Consider the following 20,119-nt stretch of genomic DNA (forward strand, 5'->3'; position numbering starts at 1 on the left):
TGATGAGGACTGATACTGCTTCTGCTTCACACACTCTTCTACTGTAGGCAGAACCACTTGTACCTTCTTTTTCACATAATTGTATGCTATTAATTTGCAGAATTATCCACTCAGTCATTACTGTTTATAGACAGTCAGTTACAAATCATGCAACATACAACAAGCAGACATAAGTTAGATGAAGGATATGCAAATGTGTGAGGACAGCTAAAGATGGCCCTGCTGGTGCAAGTCCACACCACACACCTACGCCCCAGGACACACTAACAGCCCAGGTTTTAGTGCTATCCCTATTTGAGAACACATGGATAAATTAAAATAACTGAGATACTAATTCTGTCACTTGTGCTCCTGTATGGCTAAAATTGAAACCTGCACTGTAAGTTATCCTTGAGGACCATAGTTGGGAAGTATTGGATTAAACTATTGGTTGAGGAGCTTGTGGAAATGCACTGCACATTATGTTGGTGATTCATAAATAAATAAATATTAATAATAATATAGGTTGGGATCGTTTGGTCTACAGCAAGTTGGTCGACAAGCTTTAGGTCAACACCGTTAGGTCAACATGGGTCAAGGTCGACATGGGTCTAGGCTGACTCGACAGGTTTAGATCAATAGGTCGACACAAGCATTAGGTTGACAGGGTCTAGGTCAACAGTCAAGCGGTCGACATGGTGTTTTTCACTGTTTTTTTACCTGAATGTCGACACAGTTTCCACTTGCACTTCGGACACACTATTTTATTCTCCCACCACGCCTTAGTGGATGGTAGGACATGAAATACCGCCTGTCATCACATGTTGGCTCAAAAAACTGTGAAAAACCCCATGATGACCTTTTGACTGTCGACCTAATGATTGTGTCGACCCGTCGACCTAAACCCATGTTGACTTTAACCCATGTCGACCTAATGATGTCGACCCAACGCTTGTCGACCAACTTGCTGTAGACGCAGTGACCATATCCCAATAATATTAATGCCAAATAGTGTCTATACTTGTGCTTTAAAAGCAAATATAGGTAACACATAAATAATGTTGTTTCTCCTGAAAAGCCTTGAAAAGTGATAAAATGGAGAGATAATCCAGCAACCAACTGTCAAACACTGCGTGTGCTGTGGCAGTTAAGGGCTATTTGGCTAGTGCTTTATAACTCTCTATTTGATCAATTTCCATGCTTAGTACATCTGGCCTCATGACTTTTCAAAAAGTTGCTTTGTGAACATACTTTTAAGAGGATTTGTACATATAAGAGGCATTAAATAAATTTTCACAATTCAAATTTGGCTGCAATCATAGATTACCGGTATGTGCGAAATCCAGGAACAGCTGGTATTCAGAAAGTGTTTCCTTTTCAATGTAGCTGAACATCTTAAAAAAAAAAACAACAAAAAAAGGTACTTGTTTCCTTGCACGGCGCCCAAGATTTTAATCTTATTACATCGTTTTGATCGCATCGCATGACATGCGACCAGATCGCATGCGATGCGATGCGATTGATGCGATCTAAAAGATGATTTAATTGTACATGCACCCTGATGGGTGATTAGTATGTTATATGCACCCCCATTGCCACTATTAACACCAACCCGAAGCGTGGCGAGCACAGTGAGCCCACAAGGGGCGGCGGTGCGCAACCTCCAACCTTTTCATACCCCCACTATCCACGTCGGCGTGGAGTTGATTTTATATAGTGTGGCGAGGGGACGCGGAACACATGTATTCTCACTGCGCTCGCCACGCTTCGGGCTCGGTGGCTCGCCACACTATATAAAATCATCTCCACGCCGACGTGGATAGTGGGTATGAAAATGTCGGAGGATGCGTTTATAGTGGGGGTGGCGTTAACAATGGGGGTGCATTTAACATAGTAATCACCCATCAGGGTGCCTGTACAATTAGAAATCGCATTGCATGCCATTGTAATGTGATATTAAAATGGTACAGTGCGGCTCTTAGGACCCGAATATCGGGTCCCATCGCATACCACTAATTAAGGTATGCGATGGGCGCCGTGCTAGGAAACAAGTACAAAAAACAGCAGTTAGCATTTTTTAAATTTTGTAAAATAAATAATATATTTAATAAATAAATTGCTTTAGAAAATAATGAAGATAACTAAATAAAGATATTCAAGCATGCTGATCAGTGATATAAATGATCCCCACGAGTAATTATATATACTTTATGTGCTTCACTTATTGTTTAGTTTTTTTGGGGGGAAATTCATCAACCATTTACAGGTAAATGAACGTGTTTATGAGCAATTTCTCATTGTAGCTCACACACCTGTCATTGGCTGCTACTATCATAGATTGTTTTCAGTACAATTCATCCTTTTACAGTGCGCACCTCTGCTCCCGTAATGTGATCCTTAACAGCTTTCTGTCAATACAGAGAGCTATGGTGAGTAGGGATTTTCCTGTGTTGTATAGGAAAGACACATTTTACTCATGCTTAGTGGAGAAGAATACGGAAAAGGTTTATTTTTAAAAATCCTATGGTTATGGGGATGTTCATAAATAAATAAAAAGACTTCTTGACAGGCGAAAGAAAACTCAGCAAGTTTGGAGCTACCGGAAATCAGTGGCTGACCTTGTGGATTGTGGGCCCAGTTGCAAAATTGGCAAAATGGCATATGTTTGTACACATTGGATCGGAGTCTGAACTTCGACTCGGACAGCCGCCTGGCAGCGGGGAATGGGATCACATATTATATATACTGTAGAATGCAAAAGTATTGCGTACGATATATCATATGTGATTCTGCTGCCCAGGAAGCTACCAGACGGTTCAAGGGCATTGCATGCAACTCCTCACCATGGGGAAGTTGAACAGTGTATGGGGGGGCCTTAAGTCCTTAGAGCAGACATTTTCAACCGGTGAGCCGCGGCCAGCTGACAGGTCTTCCACCATGGATCAGGTCACGGCGACTCACCAGCAGAGTTTCACTTTCACATAGGGGGTGGGCGTCTCGGCATCATACTGGGCATTATGTGTGCTCACGCGGCACTGAGTGCGAACGCAGCGCTGCCCTATGGAGGTGACGCTGGGACGTGCCTGTGCATAGCAGGCGCTGGGACCATCCTATGCGCATGCTCAGAACGCCTCCAGTGGGGACTGGTGATTCCTGTCAGAAGCCATCTTACAAGTGCACAATATTTTTGGAATATCTGAGGGGGCAGGTGAGCGCTTGTAATAACAAAGGAGGGGCATTTGTGTGTGTCATTTGTAAGGGGGAGCTGATGCTTAGAATATCTAAGGAGGGGCAGGTATGTGGAATAACTAGGGGGGGGGGTCAGGTGTGTAGAATTACTATGAGGGATACATGTGTGTATAATTACGCTATGGGGGCAGGTATGTGCAATTACAATGAGGACATGTGTGTCTTATACAGTATGTCTTATATTTTATTTAAAAACTGTTGCTGTGCCTTGACAATTTTGAAGTCTTGTCCGGTGTGTGTTGAAAATCACTGCCTTAGAGGACCTGGTGCACTGTGCCTGCTGCACCAACGGTTGTTAGGCCTTTGCAGTAAGCAGTCACACTTATACCACTTTTACACCAGAATACCGGGTAGGACCCGGGAAATCGAACACGGGAAATTGCCAGGGCATGCCCTGCCTCAGACCCCATTTACACTGCAATTCAATCCGGGTTATTCCCGGGTAAGGCCCTTTCACACTGAAAACGGATCAGCCCTGTCTTTCCTTGCTGGTGTCATTAAAAATGGACCTTTGGGCTGTTTGAGATGAGGTCACAAGAAAGGGAAAAGGGAGGGAGTGGGTTCTGCTCCCAGCATTGCAGCAAAGATGGTAGACGGAGTAGCTGTGTTGCAGTTTGTGCTGTACTTTTCAGCAATTGAGAGTTTGAAGCAGCTTCTCACCCTGTGCTACTTGCTTCACACTTGGAGGAGGAGAGCACAATTCTTGGCTGAGAGGTCTAGATCTCGACACCAATATTTGTGCCGAAAGAGAGAGCGTGGTAACGCTGCTGCTGCGCTGCTACATGCGCCCTGTGCGGGTCTCCAGCAAATGACATCATCTGCCAGAGCCGCAGAAGCACCAATCAGCTCTTCGCGCCCCTCTACCCACCAAATAACCCGGATAATTACCATTTACACCACCCTGAGCCCCGGATAAGCCCCGTGTCCGACCCTGAACATTTGCCGGGTCAGATTCCCGGGGAACAGTACCCGTGTTATTTTTTTTCAGCCCATTTACACCATGCCCTGCCCCGGACTGGAGCGGCAATATCCCGGGTCCAACCTCTGGTGTAAAAGGGGTATTACTCACATGGACTTGCAGGGCGAATCAAATGGAATTGACCCCTAAATTTGCACCGAGCCTAAACAAAAGTATGCGAAAGCAGCAGATGATATTGGACATGTTACTGTGAATCCCTTTGTGTTTAATTAAATGTTGTTTTTCTGCTCAGGCCACAGTGTCCACTGACAGCAAAACAGTGTTTTAGTTAATAATAACTTAATAAGATGAGATAACTTAGTATGTTATGTTTTTCTACTAGCCACAGATAAGTATACAGCATGATCTCATCCTATTGTCAGGGTAATGTCTTTAGGGACTTTGACCTTGTTCAATCAGATGACATCATCTTTTACCAGAGACAGTTAATCATAAAGTTGACATCCTAACACACCAACAGAAATGCATAAAGGGATGAACTTCTCTGAAGTAGATCCTTTAAAAGGCTTACAATAGATTGCCTTGACTTCAGTTAACCTCTTAGTAGCACACTAAGAAACAAAATACTGATGTATTTACATCTTTTACAAAGGACTTATCTTGTGAAAAAAAGAAAAAAGTCTTTTTTTTCAATTAAAATAGCTTTACAGGGAGAAAAAATCAAGTGCGTATTTAGGTAACTTAAAGTATGATGATCACACGTATAATGTTTGTGGTGGTTGATTAAACCTTGAACATACTCTGCAAGCTGAATGAGATGTTCTAGTACATAGTAATTACTGTATGTACTACTCAATACATTCATTGCAAGAACGGGAATAAATATATAGTAACCCAAGGAAAAAGACATATAATAGATTAAGAAAAATAATAAAGCTGGGAACACACTGGAGCAACAGCATTTGTTCCGTACAAATGCCCTTGGCTGGGGAATGTTACTTAATAAATAGCGGAATGATCTTGTTCTGTCCTTTATTTATTAACAGTTTCTTATATAGCGCAGCATATTCCATTGCGCTTTACATAGGGGACAGTGATACAACAAAACAGGGTATTTACAGACAGTCAACATGTAGGAGGGCCCTGCTCGCTTTATTTGCATAAACAAGGCCACTAGCGATATTGCTAGGTCTGATATGCAGCGCATCCAACCGAGCAACTGTCTCTGGCGACCATGGGAGTGCACACCGAGGGCCAGATGTACTAAGCTTCGAAAAGTGATCTTACAATCTGTATTCCCTACCACATACACAGACATTCAAGGGTTAATTTTGCTTGGAGCCAATTAGCCTACCAGTACATTTTTGGATTGTGAGAGGAAACCGGAGTACCCGGAGAAAACCCACGCAGGTACGGGGAGAATATACAAACTCCTCACATGGTGGGAATTGAACCCATGACCTCAGCACTGTAAGGCAGTAATGCTAACCATTACACCATCCGTACTGATCATAAGAAACCTAAAACTAAATTTAGTGTATTATGTTCAGTACATAATTGTCTTATACACAGTTAATGTGGTCCCTTTTGTGCAATGGTGCCTCAGGCAAACTAGCCCTACTGCTGCATCTATCATACTTCTGTGATCGTCTGTCCTGTATATATCTGAAATATTACATAGTAACATAGGGCCTTATTTTGGTTCACTCTTTCTGACAAAATACTTCTTAGATGGACAAAACCATGTGCACTGCAGGGGGGCAGATGTAACATGTGCAGAGAGAATTAGATTTGGGTGAGTAATTTTGTTTCTGTGCAGGGAAAATACTGGCTGCTTTATTTTTACACTTCAATATAGATCTCACTTTGAAGTAAAACCCCACCCAAATCTAACTCTCTCTGCACATTTTGCATATGCTCCCCTTCAGTGCACATGGTTTTGTCCATCTAAGTAGGATTTTGTCAGAAAGAGTGAACCAAAATAAGGCCCATAGGGGCAGATGTATTAAGTCTTAACAAGAGATAAATGCAAGGGTGATAAAGAGAGATAAACGTCCAGCCAATCAGCTCCTTGCTGACTTTTTTCAAACACAGCATGTGACATGGCAGTAAGGAAGTGATTGGCTGGACGTTTATCTCTTTTTATCACACTTGCATTTATCTCTTGTTAAGGCTTAATACATCTGCCCCATAGTTACATAGTAGGTAAGGCTGAAAAAAGACTTGCGTCCATCTAGTTCAACCTGGTATAGATATCCATTGCTGATTTGGTAGGTTCTGGTATTTTACAGACAATTTATATTTCTTATTTGTACCCATGGATGTTTTTCTCCAGTAAATGTTTGTCCAACTTTGCCTTGAACGCATTTAATGAGCCAGCCGTTACCACCTCTCTGGGAAGAGAGTTCCAGAGTTTGGCTGTTCTGACCGTAAAGAAATTCTTTCTACTAGCTGAATGAAATCTTTTTTCTTCTAATCTATACTAGATTCCTTTCTAGTAGAAAAGAGGGTGTGTGACAGTTCCTTATATTGGCCCTTGATATACTTGTACATGTTGAGCATGTCCCCCCTTAAACGTCTCTTTTCTCATGTAAATAGTCCCAAATTGCTTAATCTCTCCCCGTAGCTTAAATTCTCCATTCCCCTAATATGCAGTGCACTTTGTATGAGGCAGACGATTGCTGCATAAGTGCTAATTATGACTTCTTCATGGATGTCCACACTCGGTCTAAAATCAAGTGCTTGGAAGCCCCTTTACTAGAAAATCTGCATTTGCCCCAGTGAGTCGAGGGCACTATAACCAATAAGCATAAGGTGAAGGTTCAGGAATGTGTGGGAGAGTAAGAAAGCCGGGCGCATCTTGGTAATCTGCGATAATAGCAATCTAGTAATAGGGAGCAGTTGATGATTGTTGCCTCCACCCCCTGTTACTCTGTTTCAGACAGCTGAGGGGGGTTCTCCAAGGGGCTGTCAGGGAATGCAGGATACTTGCCGCCTTTACAGTGAGGCTAGAAGCACAAGTATGGTTGTAGTTTTCTTAGCTTACATTTTGGACATATGTTACCAGAGTTGTAACTCCCAGAGGTAATAGAGGCACCTACCGCTAGGATCCAAGCCCTAAAGGGGCACCTGGATATACAGCAGCACCTTTGTGGTTCATAGTGGGATCCACGTGTGAACACAGCTCTTCCAATGGAGCTCCATGGCCAACCTGCTGCAGTTATTGGTCTCTGTCATGGGAGCCCTTCTAACTCCTGCAATCTGGCTTCTGCTTGGCAATGGTGCACCTGGATGAACTCACACCTCTGTATGTTACCCCAAACAGCGAAGAGTACACTCTATAATGACTGCAGTAGCTCATATGTGTTATACACCCTTATGAATAATCTAGTATGCCACAAATTCCACCCATATACTGTATACTTTAGTTATGGCCGGCAGAATTTAGTAATGGATTGAGAATAGACATTCATTAAACATTCCAATGTAACATTTATTCTGTAAAATAGGGTTACGTTCGGGTCAGAGCCATATAAGTAACTGACCAATGTGGAAATTATATCAGTATCCATGACAAGTGAGCTTTAAACGAAACCCAGGCTGCCTGGCTGTCCCTAGCTGAACTGTGATAGGACTCAATTATGTCTGCTACATTAAAAATGATTTTGTCCTTACAGAAGGAACATTTTTCAATAAAATTTCAGACTTGGACCTTCGAAAAAGAAACAAAAGCAATGTATAAGTATTACATTTTACTATTGCAGTTTTACATTTCAAAGCAATTTTCATATATATATATATATATATATATATATATATATATATATATATATATATATATATATACACACACACTGTCTCTTGAAAGATTCACTATTTTATGCACAAGAGACGTATGTGACCTGTATATAGATCATAGATCACCTTTTAAAATAAACAGACCTACAGTATATAGCGATTCTTCTTGCTGCTCTCTGATTACCCTCTTGTAGCTGAAACATAAGAACCAAGGGTAACAATGTTTTCCTCACTGAATGACTGACTATTTAAATGTCCCTTGGAGCCTTTTGCACAAAAAGTATCATTTTACCTACCTTGGTTTGTACTCAATCATCCAAGTGTGGGGGTGAACCAAAAGAGACCATAATTAGCAGCTGTGGCTTGTTTGTAATTCCTAAATCAGTGAGTGTCTATTAAACATAACTATAACACTTAATGCTGTAAGGCTGTATAACGGGGCACTCTAATGTGTCTAATACAGTAAAACCAGAAAACCATTATAAGGAAGCATTTCCCAATGTAGGTCAAAGACACCCACCAACCCCTTACAATTAGAGATGAGTGAAAGCACACGTGTAGTGCAGGAACCTCAGGTATGTTGCTATAGTAATGGCTGCAATTATTTGTCACACTTCCTACAGAGCGCCACCAACACACTGGATAGACACTAATTATATGTAGCTACCTAATTGTCTCTCCAAACAGTTGGGCTGTCATTGGTTGATTATTATTTGCAATCTAATACTATAATTCTTAAGTGGACACAAGTCTTACATTAATAATGTTTATGGTACTTTGTAGGGGATGGAAATTACACTGTTATCTCTTGCCCTAGACCGTAGAATAGCTTGTCAAACATTTGGGAGCAGCCTACTTCCTTTATAAAGAAACAATATGGCTCCATTACTAATACTGCCACTTTTATAATTGCATCAGTGTCCGCTGCTGCAACTGTCGTTTATTTACCTGTACTTGTCCTAATATACATTTGTGCTGAAAATCACTATTTTCTTGTATATTTGCTCTTCTATGTATTGTCAAGCACTGTGGAACTCTTGTGGCGCCATATAAACGACGATAATAAATAATATGCAACCCCCATTTTTTGCAATTAGGGTGGGATGTATTAAAATACATCGCCGCCCTTCGCCGCCCCCCCACCACGATGCTGCCGCATATGTACTAACATATGCGGCTGGCATCGCGGTGCGGTGACGGAGGCCCCCGCGATACCTGTACTGTGGTGTGCGGGGGGTCTCCCTCATCTCCCTGCCGCCACGCTCTCCCCTCACGCCGGGGACAGCTAAGCATGCTGTCCCCGGCGCCTCCTCCTCCCCCCTGCAGCCGGAAGGATGCCCGGCTGCTTCACTAGGGAGAGCAGGGGTACCTTCCAGGGTCCAGGAGGACCCTTCAGGAAGGTAAGCCAGGGGGGGGGTCGGCGAGGCGGCAGCTTCTAGAAGGCGGCGGCTTCTATAGGGTATCGCCACCCAAAGGTGGCGATACCCTTCAGTGCGGTATCATTTTTGATACATTGGAAAATGCGGTAAAACCGGGGTTTTACCGCATTTTCCATTTGATACATCTCGCCCTTATTATTAGTATTATTACTGTTTCTTTATATGACGTTGAGTGATTATCGTGTGTGCATGATCTTGTAACAGTGGTTGCTGAGATGATTGACAGTCAGGGAACAGTCAAGGGATATAAGGGGGAGTGGCGGCAAAAATGCAGGTGTGTTGTAACCATTCAGGGGCATGTTATCGCTTACGACTGTGATCCTAAACACCGCTTCAATGGCTCTGGCATCTTACTTGCTTTGGCCATGCTGTGCGGCTCTAGGGCTACTCAGAACTATGATAATTAACTTATGATCTAATGCATGTTGGCCATTTGATGTTGACCTATCCTCTATACCACACCCCTCTGAGTAAGGCCCTGTATTAGGCAAAGCCACAGCTGCCTGTTCTGGAGACGATAGGGCTGCAATCTTCCCTGTACTGTGAGGTCTGAATCCCAGTTTATAAACTTTTCATGGTGTGTTTTTCTTCAACCTTGCCAACTGTTGATTTAATTTCCATGGACAATATTGCCTTAAATTACCTTTCCATAGCAAGCTACAAGCACCCCGTGATCCTTCTACAGACATCTGTAAAATGGAATGGTGCCGTTGTGGATTAATGATTTTTAAAGGCTAGAAATTGACTTCCCTGACCACAATCCATTACTTGGTTGGAACAGCAAATAGTTTCCTTGTTACTCACTTGTGTGTTTGTATCCTGAATATTATGTTGCATATTCATTCTCTGTGAATTAGTAGGCATTAACCTCTTGCATTGTGAGCAAACTGATAATGGTCTATTATAATGCACCAGAAACCTGGATTTGTTTAATGTGTATAAATCCCCAGAGAGAGAGAGGGTTTGATTGCAGATGTCAACAGTTTGGCACACGTAGTGTCTGACTATTTTCTGGCGCTTTTTCAGTCTGCCTTAGTACCGTTCTGATTATCTTATTGATTCTAGAGAAAATAAACTTGGTTGTAGTTCGTAATCATTTAAAACAGACTAACATAATAAATAACGTTTACGTCCAAAATGTCCCTTTGTTAAATGAACAGTGAAAGGAATGACAAGGTCTGTTATACTACATAGCTTCAGCCTAGAGAGGTTTCATTAAAGTAAAATGCCATGTGATAGAAACTCAAGCAGCAAGTACAATGAACATCATTCCACAAGTACAAAGGTTCAAGCAAATCTCTGGAAGAGCACAGATAAGACGAGAATTCAAGTGAGTGAATCATTTAGCAAAATGAAGTGAACAGGGACTGGATTGCATCTGCATTATTTCCTAGTGCAAGGAACACACCAACAGCCAATGTTACGCTGGTCACACAGTGTGTGATATATGTAGTAATATCAGACACTAGGACCTTATTCTGATCGACTCGCAAGGCTGCAAATTTCGCTGCCCCCCCCCCCCCCACATGCGCATGTATGGATGATTCACATAATCATCCATTTGCAGGCAGTGAGAAATCAGTGCTCGCAGTTCAGAGACACCCATAGACACCACCTGATGTCAGCTGCCCGCCCCCGCACCCGTGTCATGGCCTCATTAGCATGAGAACACCCAGCATTCTTATGGGAACGCCCATGAAATGCTGGGCGTTCCCATATGCTAATGGAGCTGCCCGGCGCCCCATGTCCGCTGTGTAGGGTGCGTGCACCTGGTGAAATTATTGTGGTACAGTAAATCACCAAGCAAGAACACGAAGGGGAAAAATACATAACACACTGTACATACATTACACGTAAAGGATCTAAGTGGACATTACATCTCTGTGCGTGCGTTGGACTCAACAAATTAGACATATTAGACATTATTCAGTTGGCGGACAGCTATTGGGATGAAGCTTTTAGTGGTTCAAGTCGACTTAGCAGGGATGGACCTGTAGCATCTCCCTGATGGAAACGCTTGAAACAGGTTGTGGCCAGGGTGCAGCTTATCTGCCACAATTTTCCCTGCACTCTTTTTTTTTTTTCAATAATAGATTTTTATTGGGACATCAGACATCAAAGAAAGCATCTTACAGTATAAGGAATAGGAAGCATTGGTACTATACAAAAGTGGTCACTTATATCTAACAGAGCCTCGTAAAAAGTACCTTGCACTATCTCAGTTGCTTTATTTAATAATGCTAAACTTTATAAACCCCAAATATGTCTATGACCCATGTTCAAAACAATAGTTTTAAACAGAGAGAAAGAAGAGAGAGCAAGAGAAAAAAAAAAGGAGGGAGAAAAATAGGAAGGTGGACCGGCAAAGGGGGGGGGGGGGGGCATATGTCACTTCGAGATCTAGCTGTCTTCTGGGGGAGGGAGGTGCACAATACAATAGTAACCTCAGACACATGGAAGGTTATGTGGCCTAACTGACCAAGCTAGGGGGAATGGAGAACTGAGGGATCCCACAGATCATCATTGCCAGATAGGGAGAGGCCTTGGGATTCCCTATACTCGCACCATTTAAGCCATTTAAGATGAATCGAAGAGGCCGAAGAGGAATATTTAACGTTCGCAGTCTCATACAAGAAGTGTCTATGGACCTTCATAGCAATATGGCTAAGTGAGGGTATCTCCGTAGATTTCCAATGGAGACCTATGGCAGCCTTATGCTAGCCACACATCAGACCAACTTTCCTCCAACCATCCAACTAGTTGGTGGGTTTGACTGAAAATCTGGTACTGTATGGGGGCAGAACTCAGGAGAATGGACAAAAACATTCAGTGAAATTATTTAAATCAAATATATCCAGCTACAGTACATTGTCTGAGTGACAGTTGCTGTCCATTTCCCGATTTGGGAAACAAATGACTTAATTACAAATTACATTTGCTCCTATCCAGTACCAGGTTTTTATTCCATCCAACCAACTAGTTGGATGGTTGGAGGAAAGTTGGTCTGATGTGTGGCCAGCATTAGTTGAGATTAGGATATGCCTCAGAATATAAAGGTCACCCCCAGAGGTGTGGTCAGCGTGGTGTAACAGAGCCAACACCGGGTCAAGCGGGACACGTACTCTTAGTACATTACTTATTAGGGAAAAAACTGCAGTCCATATAGGGCAAATCAATGGGCACCCCCAGAAAATATGATAAATGGAACCCACCTCACCACACTCTCTCCAGCATAGGTTAGAGACATTCGGCCAAATAGCGTGCAACCGCTTAGGGGTAAAATAGGTCCTATGGCAAAGTTTATAAAACATTTCCGCGTGTTGCAGACATTTGGACATCTTAAAACCTGAATATACTATGGAATCCCATACTTCCTCACTAAAGGAGACATCCAAATCAAGCTCCCATTTAACTTGAGCTGGAAGTTTCCCTTTCTTGGATTTGAATATCAAGTAATCATACCACTTCGAGATACCGCCTCTATGGGTTTGTGGTGACATTTTAGCGAGAAGGGGTTTAGGGATAGGAAGGATTCTCATAGGGCTTCTATGATTAGCGCTAAGCCAATGGCGAACCTGTAGGTATTTATAAAAGTCATTCTTAGATAGCCTGAATTTCTCCTGAAGGGAGGAAAACTGTAGGAGGCAGCCCCCATGAACCATGTGGCCCAAGGAGGTAACTCCAGCATCCACCCATGAATCCAAATTTAAATTAGGTATAAGCCTACAAATAGTAGTTAGTGATAAGTCATTATTTGGTAAAATAATATCCTTGTCATCAATCAGCTATCGCTCCGTTCCATATCTCCATTGTTGCCCTGATGGCTAAACCCAGCCCCGCCCTGTCTGGGACAGCGCTAGCCGGTAGCCGAAATAAATCAACCAATGGTATCACTGGAGACAGAGATCTCTCCAAAATTACCCAAGGCTTCGGGAACCCAGGCTCAAACCAGTGTCTAGCCTGACTGAGCATACAAGCCATATGATACTTTTCAATATCTGGATAGCCAATACCCCCCAGGCACTTCGGAAGAGCCATAATCTCCCTGGACAGTCTGGGTTTGGATCCCTTCCATATGTATTTGGAGAACAAGTTATTAATTTTATAGAGTAGAGATTTGGGAGGTCTCCTGGGGATAGCACGAAAAAGATAAAGAAGTTTAGGCAGAAGAATCATTTTAGAGGCTGCCAGCCTACCCAACCAAGAAATCTCATGGAGGGACCATTCTAATATCAATTTTTCAAAAGACTTTATGAGCGGCAAGACGTAACACTCAATCAAGTGTGTATCTCTAGAGACATATACTCCCAAATATTTAATCGACCTAGTTTGCCATGCGTAGCGGTATTTGTCTTTCAAGCGGGCCAGTACTTCAGCAGGAATATTTAGAGGGAAAGCCTCCATCTTAGAAGTATTCAAGTATTCAATTCACAGACACCCTCGCGGAAGGACTGGAGTATAAGGCTAGGATGGAGTCCAAAAAATTACCTCCAAAACCAAAAAGCAGCAGCACCTCTTTCAGGTACCCCCAATGCAGCCTGTCAAATGCTTTCTCAGCGTCTAATGAAAGCAGCAGCAGGGGAGTCCAGCTACGTTGACAGACCTCCAACACGTCAAAGACTCTGTGTGTTGTCCGGGGCCTGCCTTCCCGGCACAAATCCCACCTGGTCTGCCGCTATTAATGAAGGAAGCAAGGGTGCCAATCTATTGGCTATCATTTTAACATATAGCTTAAGGTCAGTGTTCAGTAAGGCAATAGGCCGAAAGTTCTGAACCGAGGTAGGGGCCTTGCCAGGCTTAGGGATGGTTACTATCCTAGCTTCGAGCATCTCATTTGGGAAGCTCTTGTTCAAAGACGCCTCGTTAAAAACCCTGGTTAGTATAGGACCTAGCTCTGATTTTAAACATTTATAAAAATTAGAAGAATAACCGTCAGGGCCCGGTGCTTTATCATTAGGCAGTCCCTCAATTGCCTTCTCAACTTCAGCGACAGACCAAGGAAGACACAAAGATTGACAGACCCCAGGCTCCAACACAGGCAGACTAACACTATTCAAAAAAGCGTCTATATCGGCCTTCGTAGGCTGAGGTGTGAGTGTATCTTTGTTAAGGTTATACAGCTTAGAGTAGTATTCCGCGATGGTGTCTGCGATCTGGAAGGGGTCAACCACTCTAGCTCCGCTAGAGTTAATTAAGAGTTTCACATTAGCCTTAGCCCTTTTGCCCCTCAGTTTCCTAGCCAAGAGGCGGCCAGCCTTGTTCCCCATAACATAGAAACGCTGATTCAGTTTAGTAATATTTCTCTGCACCTCCCGAAGGGAGAAGGCATTAACCCTGTCCCTTGCTTGAGCTAAAGACTGGTGCAGCACTTTATCTGAAGGATTGGCTTTATGAGCAGTTTCTAGTCTGGACAAATCCTCCTCAGCCTCTTTAAAGTCTCTAGCACAAGCCTTTTTTAATCTCGCCGCAGCCTGAATCGCAGAGCCCCTTACTACCGCCTTCAGGGCGCACCAGTGGGTGAACACTCCTGTGTCTTCCGGGGCGTTGTTAGAAATATATATAGAGAAAGGGACTTCTGAATAGCCTGTTTCGAGTCATTGTGTGATAATGCTAGTTTCCCCAATCTCCAAGGGCCCGGAGGAGCATGAAAGGAACCCATATCCCAAGCTAAAAACAGCGGGGAATGATCCGACCATGTAATAGGGAGAATTTCCGCCTTGCGGAGGGAGGCTAGTGTCCATTTATCTAAAAGCGCAAGATAAATCCACGAATAAGACTGATGGGGGTGCGAGAAGAAGGTATAATCCCGCGTACTAGGGTTTTTAGCGCGCCAGGCGTCATGGAGGTCATATTCGTTAATTAATTGTCTAAATTTATAAGAATGATCTGATGTGTGGGAATCTCTTCGTCTGATTGGGCCTGACTTATCCATTACTGAATCTAATACCATATTGAAATCTCCCAAGATTAGAAGGGCACCTTTAGCGTGTTTCCATACTACCGATAGGAGTTTCCTACAGAATGTGGTTTGTTTGGTATTAGGGGCATAACATGAGACCAAAGTGACCTCAACCCCTTCCAGCTTGCCTACTAGTATTAAAAATCTTCCCTCAGGGTCAGCATATTGTAGGGAAACCGAAAAAGAGCAGGCAGCAGATATCAATATCGCCACACCAGCTTTCTTGAGAGGACCGCTGGCTGTGAAGCAATACGGGTATCTGCTATCAGAGAACCTGGGCGGGGCTGATTTCAGGAAGTGCGTCTCCTGTACTGCCACGATGTGAGCCTTCATCTTATGAAAAGAGGTTATCGCCAACTTAAGGGCCTGGCAGCTTTAAGTAGAGCCTCTTTAATGTGGAAAAAAATGTACCCTTATTAGTACATCTCTTGGCACACCCTCAGGGGCATTTCTGGCCTTGGGAAGTCTGTGGATGCGGTCAAGTAGAAGGTCAGCTGGCGAGGCCGAAGGTAGTAACTTTTTGAAGATATCCATAACGAAATTGTGAAGACTGCTGTTAGAGATGTTCTCGGGTATGCCCCGAATTTTGAGGTTGTTTCTTCGCGACCTATCCTCCATTTCTGCAATTTTGTCACGAAGGGCGACAACCTCTTCTTCTAGAGCGTCATGGGAGTCTATCAGATTATTATGGGAACCGACAAGCTCTCCCATCTTGGTTTCAAGGGCGTCAGTGCGTTCACCCCGGTCATCTATAGAACGCTGACATGACTGGAGTGAGGTACGAATTTCAGCAGTTACCTCATCTTTCATCTGAGTAAGCAGCATCTTCAATGTTCCTACAGTTAAAGCAGCGTCATCGGCAGTCTCTTTCAGACCCATGGGGTCAGGGAGGGTGGCAGATGATGGGGATGGCACAGCTGGAAGTTGGGTAGGGATAGAGGCCGAGGGTGATGCTGGAGAGTTACCAGAGTTATTGCCAGAGCCAGTGGAGGGCGGTTTAAAGAAGGGGACCTGAGAGACCGTCTTAGAGACTTTGCTCCGTCTGGAAGGCATGATGACCGGTTCTTTAAATGATATAGATCAACTCCTATGGGCAATATATCATTAGGGCTTATGGAAGTTTATCTCCAAAAATTATCTCAGTGACAAACATCAGGTGGATATAGCTCAGTGCAGTGACAGGGGCGCCCATGGGGTGGGTGAGACATTTCAGTAATGCAGATTAGCCTCCATACTCAGGAGGAGACATATATCCAACTCGCAGAGGATAATAGGCTGTTGGGGGATGCACTGAGGTGGCAAGGAGTCCCCTGCAAGTGGCTGCGATGCGGCCACGTAGCTTGGCAGCATGAAAGGTACAAGAGAGACCCAGTATAGTAACACCTGTAGCAGTCTATGCTGGGATGGGGGTGAATCCCTAATGTGCTGTGCCCTAGCTCAAAGTCACCAGAGGCAGGTGCTACAGGGCTGTCTCAGCAGGAATGAAACTCTCATATAGAGGCACACAGCCGCCCAAATCACCCCAGGGTTCCAGAGAGAGGGAATATATGTTCCTCTTTTGTACCACCCCTGGAACCGCACTCCGGTACCTGTCACGCTGATGTGCGAATCAATAGTGCTCCAGGCGTCTGCGACTAGGGCCTCACTCCTCTCCAGGACCTTCTCCAGAGTGGGCCGCATGACTTAGTATGCCGCGGCAGCCCCGTTCCTCCCGCCGGGCACAGCAGCAGTGACCTCCGGTTCTCCCGGGCCGCACTTGCCTCCACCAGCAGGCACCTCACTGGCGCTCCCGCCCGCGATGCAGCCCAACTCGGCTGAGAGACAGCCACGACACTTCGCCACTCCACCACGGCAGACTTTAAGATTGCGGCGCGGTCCAAAAGAGCGCCGGGGACCACAACCCGCAGGAAGGGAACAAGTGCCCCCCGGCTCCGCGATCCTCTCCGGCGACTCCCGAAAAATCTTTTCTGCCGACCTCAACACACTTTGCAGCCTTCGTCTGTCACTCTCATTGGCAGTTCCATACTAGACTGTGATTGAGGCACATAGGACTGACTCTGTGGTGGCAGTGTAGAAGATGAGCAGAAGCTCCTGAGGGATGTTGAATTTTCTGAGTTGCCACAGGAAGAAAATCTGCTGCTAAGCCTTCTTGACAACCATGCTTATGTTGGGCCCCTATTGAAGGTCTCGGGACATTTTTGACCCCATGACTTTGAAGGAGTTGACCCACAACACCACGCTGTCTGCTATTATGAGTGGGTGCATGGCATTTGGTTTCTTTCTGAAGTCCACCACCATCTGGACCGTTTTGAGGGGGTTAAGGTCAAGGTTGTTCCTACCGCACCATTGTGTTGGCCAGTCCACTTCACGGCTGTATGCAGAATCGTCTTCGTCCTTATCTGAGCACACAGATTTTACTGGGCTAAGCAGCAGGATTGGTCTGTATATATGGTTGCCATTATTTTAAGTAAAAGTGTTTTTATAACAAGCATGTTTTTACTAAATGTTTGAAAGGGCTATTGTACATGCCATGGGGTCCTTATACATAAAACCTGTAATTTACCAAAAATGAATGTAACAAATTGAATATAATTTATTTCCTTCTTATCATATACTGTACCTTAGAAAAGTCCAAAAGGCCATAAGTAACAAAAATAGAACAACACAACATAATTTCTTCCGAATACATAGTAGGGTAGTGATTCAAAAGATTTGGGCTATAGAAAACTTCATTTTGAATGGTATTTAGTCAGGAAAGAGCTTTTATGTGGATTGTTTTGTTAATCGTATGTCAGCGTCTGGTAATATTTTATATTTTCCACCTTCCGCTGAAGCTTAGGAAATGTTGGCAGCATTGTTATATACAAAAGAATTTCATACATCCATTACCCTGAAAACCCTGCAAATTACATATCAAGGTCACAGACTGGCTCCTGGCTGGGTATAATACTGGCACTGAAACTGTTATTTAAATGGTGATTTATGTACCAGACTCATCTGAGCTTGTGCATAAGGAATCATTGGGCATATTTATTTCCTTATGCAAGCCAAAGTTAAGATATTTTATACCAAGACACTGTGAGTCAACTGTAAGCTACTGAATCAATCTTTCTATAAAGGAGTCTGACAATAAAATGATGCTGTTTTAGCCTTTACTCTTTACACATCTCTTGTAAGTTTTACTGAACACCCTGCGAGGTGAGAGCATTTATTAGCAATGCAATGATTTGCAAAGCTGAGGCTGGCTACATCTGGGTACAACAAGTTGATATTCCTTCACTAACAACTGCTGACAGTGTGGTGTTGCTAGTGGACTTCTTCAAGTTCCTAGAAACCACAATCTTATGGGACCTTAAATGGGGGCCCAACACTGATACTATTGTTGGAAAAGCGCAGCAGAGGCAATTCTTCCTTAGGCAACTGAGGAAGTTCAACATCCCACAAAAGCTTCTGCTTCTCTTCTACTCTGCGATTGTGGAGTCGGTACTCTTTACCTAGAGGGGCGCCCATCGCGGGCATGGCATGTACATCGCATGCCATTATAATGGCATGCAATGCGACCGATGCGATGCCTGCGATTTTACATAGAAATGCGTTTTAAAATGGAAATCGCGTCAGTCGCATCGTATGCGACCTCCGACCTTTTCATCCCCCACTATCCACGTCGGCGTGGAGTTGAGAATAGAAAGTGTGGCGAGCGCAGCGAGCCACCGAGCCCGAAGCGTGGCGAGCGCACGCGGATACCTTCACAGGTATCCGCGTCCCCTCGCGGGCTTCACAGGTATCCGCGTCCGCTCGCCACGCTTCGGGCTCGGTGGCTCGCTGCGCTCGCTACACTTTGTATTCTCAACTCCACGCCGACATGGATAGTGGGGGTATGAAAAGGTTGGAGGATGCGTACCGCCGCCCCTCGTGGGCTCGCTGCGCTCGCCACGCTTCGGATTCACGTTGATCGTGGGGTGGCGTTAACAATAGTGGGTGCCCAGGGTGGCTATTTGGTGTCTGTGGGCCATTTAACATTGTTCCCTATGTTAAATCGGGTCAATTGACTCATTTAATATTGTTCCCTATGTAAAATCGCGGTAATCGCGTCGGTCGCATCGCATGCGATTTTTTGGTCGCATGCGATGCGACAGACGCAATTTTTTTGCCTGCGATGCCTATGATCAAAATCGTGGGCGCCCTTCTAGGTAAAGAGTACCGTGGAGTCTGTACCATGCTCCTCGATACTGGTCTGGTATGGCTCCGCCAGCGAGAAAGACAAATGCAGACTCCAAAAGGTAGTCAGAACTGCGGAGAAGATCATCGGGACGGACCTTCCCTCTGTCCAGGAGCTGTACCTGTCCAGAGCAAAAAAGTGGGCAACGAAGATAGTCAAGGGCCAACTACATCCTGGCCATGGCTTGTTTAACCTGCTGCCATCAGGCAGACGCTACAGGGCTATTCCCACCAGGTCCACCAGAAGCTTAAAAAGTTTTTTTTCCCTCAAGTGGTTCACCTGTTGACACGTGAACTCATGAACACCTCACTGTCTAGTCACGCCATAACCCTTTGCACATAATCTAACAAGGTGTCCCCTCGGAATAACTTTCTGCATGACTGTACATGTTCCCCCCTTGTTTATATTGTTTATTGTTTATACTGTATGCTTTTTACTTGTTACCCACCTGGCTGCTGAGTGCAGGCATATTTCTTTCCTGTATGCTGAACCTGAATTTCCTACCTTATGCCACTTAGATCTTGACAATCCTGCAAATCTTGAAGCAGACTAATAAT

The sequence above is a fragment of the Crinia signifera genome, chromosome 4 (assembly GCF_055691185.1).
Source record: "Crinia signifera chromosome 4, ASM5569118v1, whole genome shotgun sequence".
Classification (NCBI taxonomy): Eukaryota; Metazoa; Chordata; class Amphibia; order Anura; family Myobatrachidae; genus Crinia; species Crinia signifera.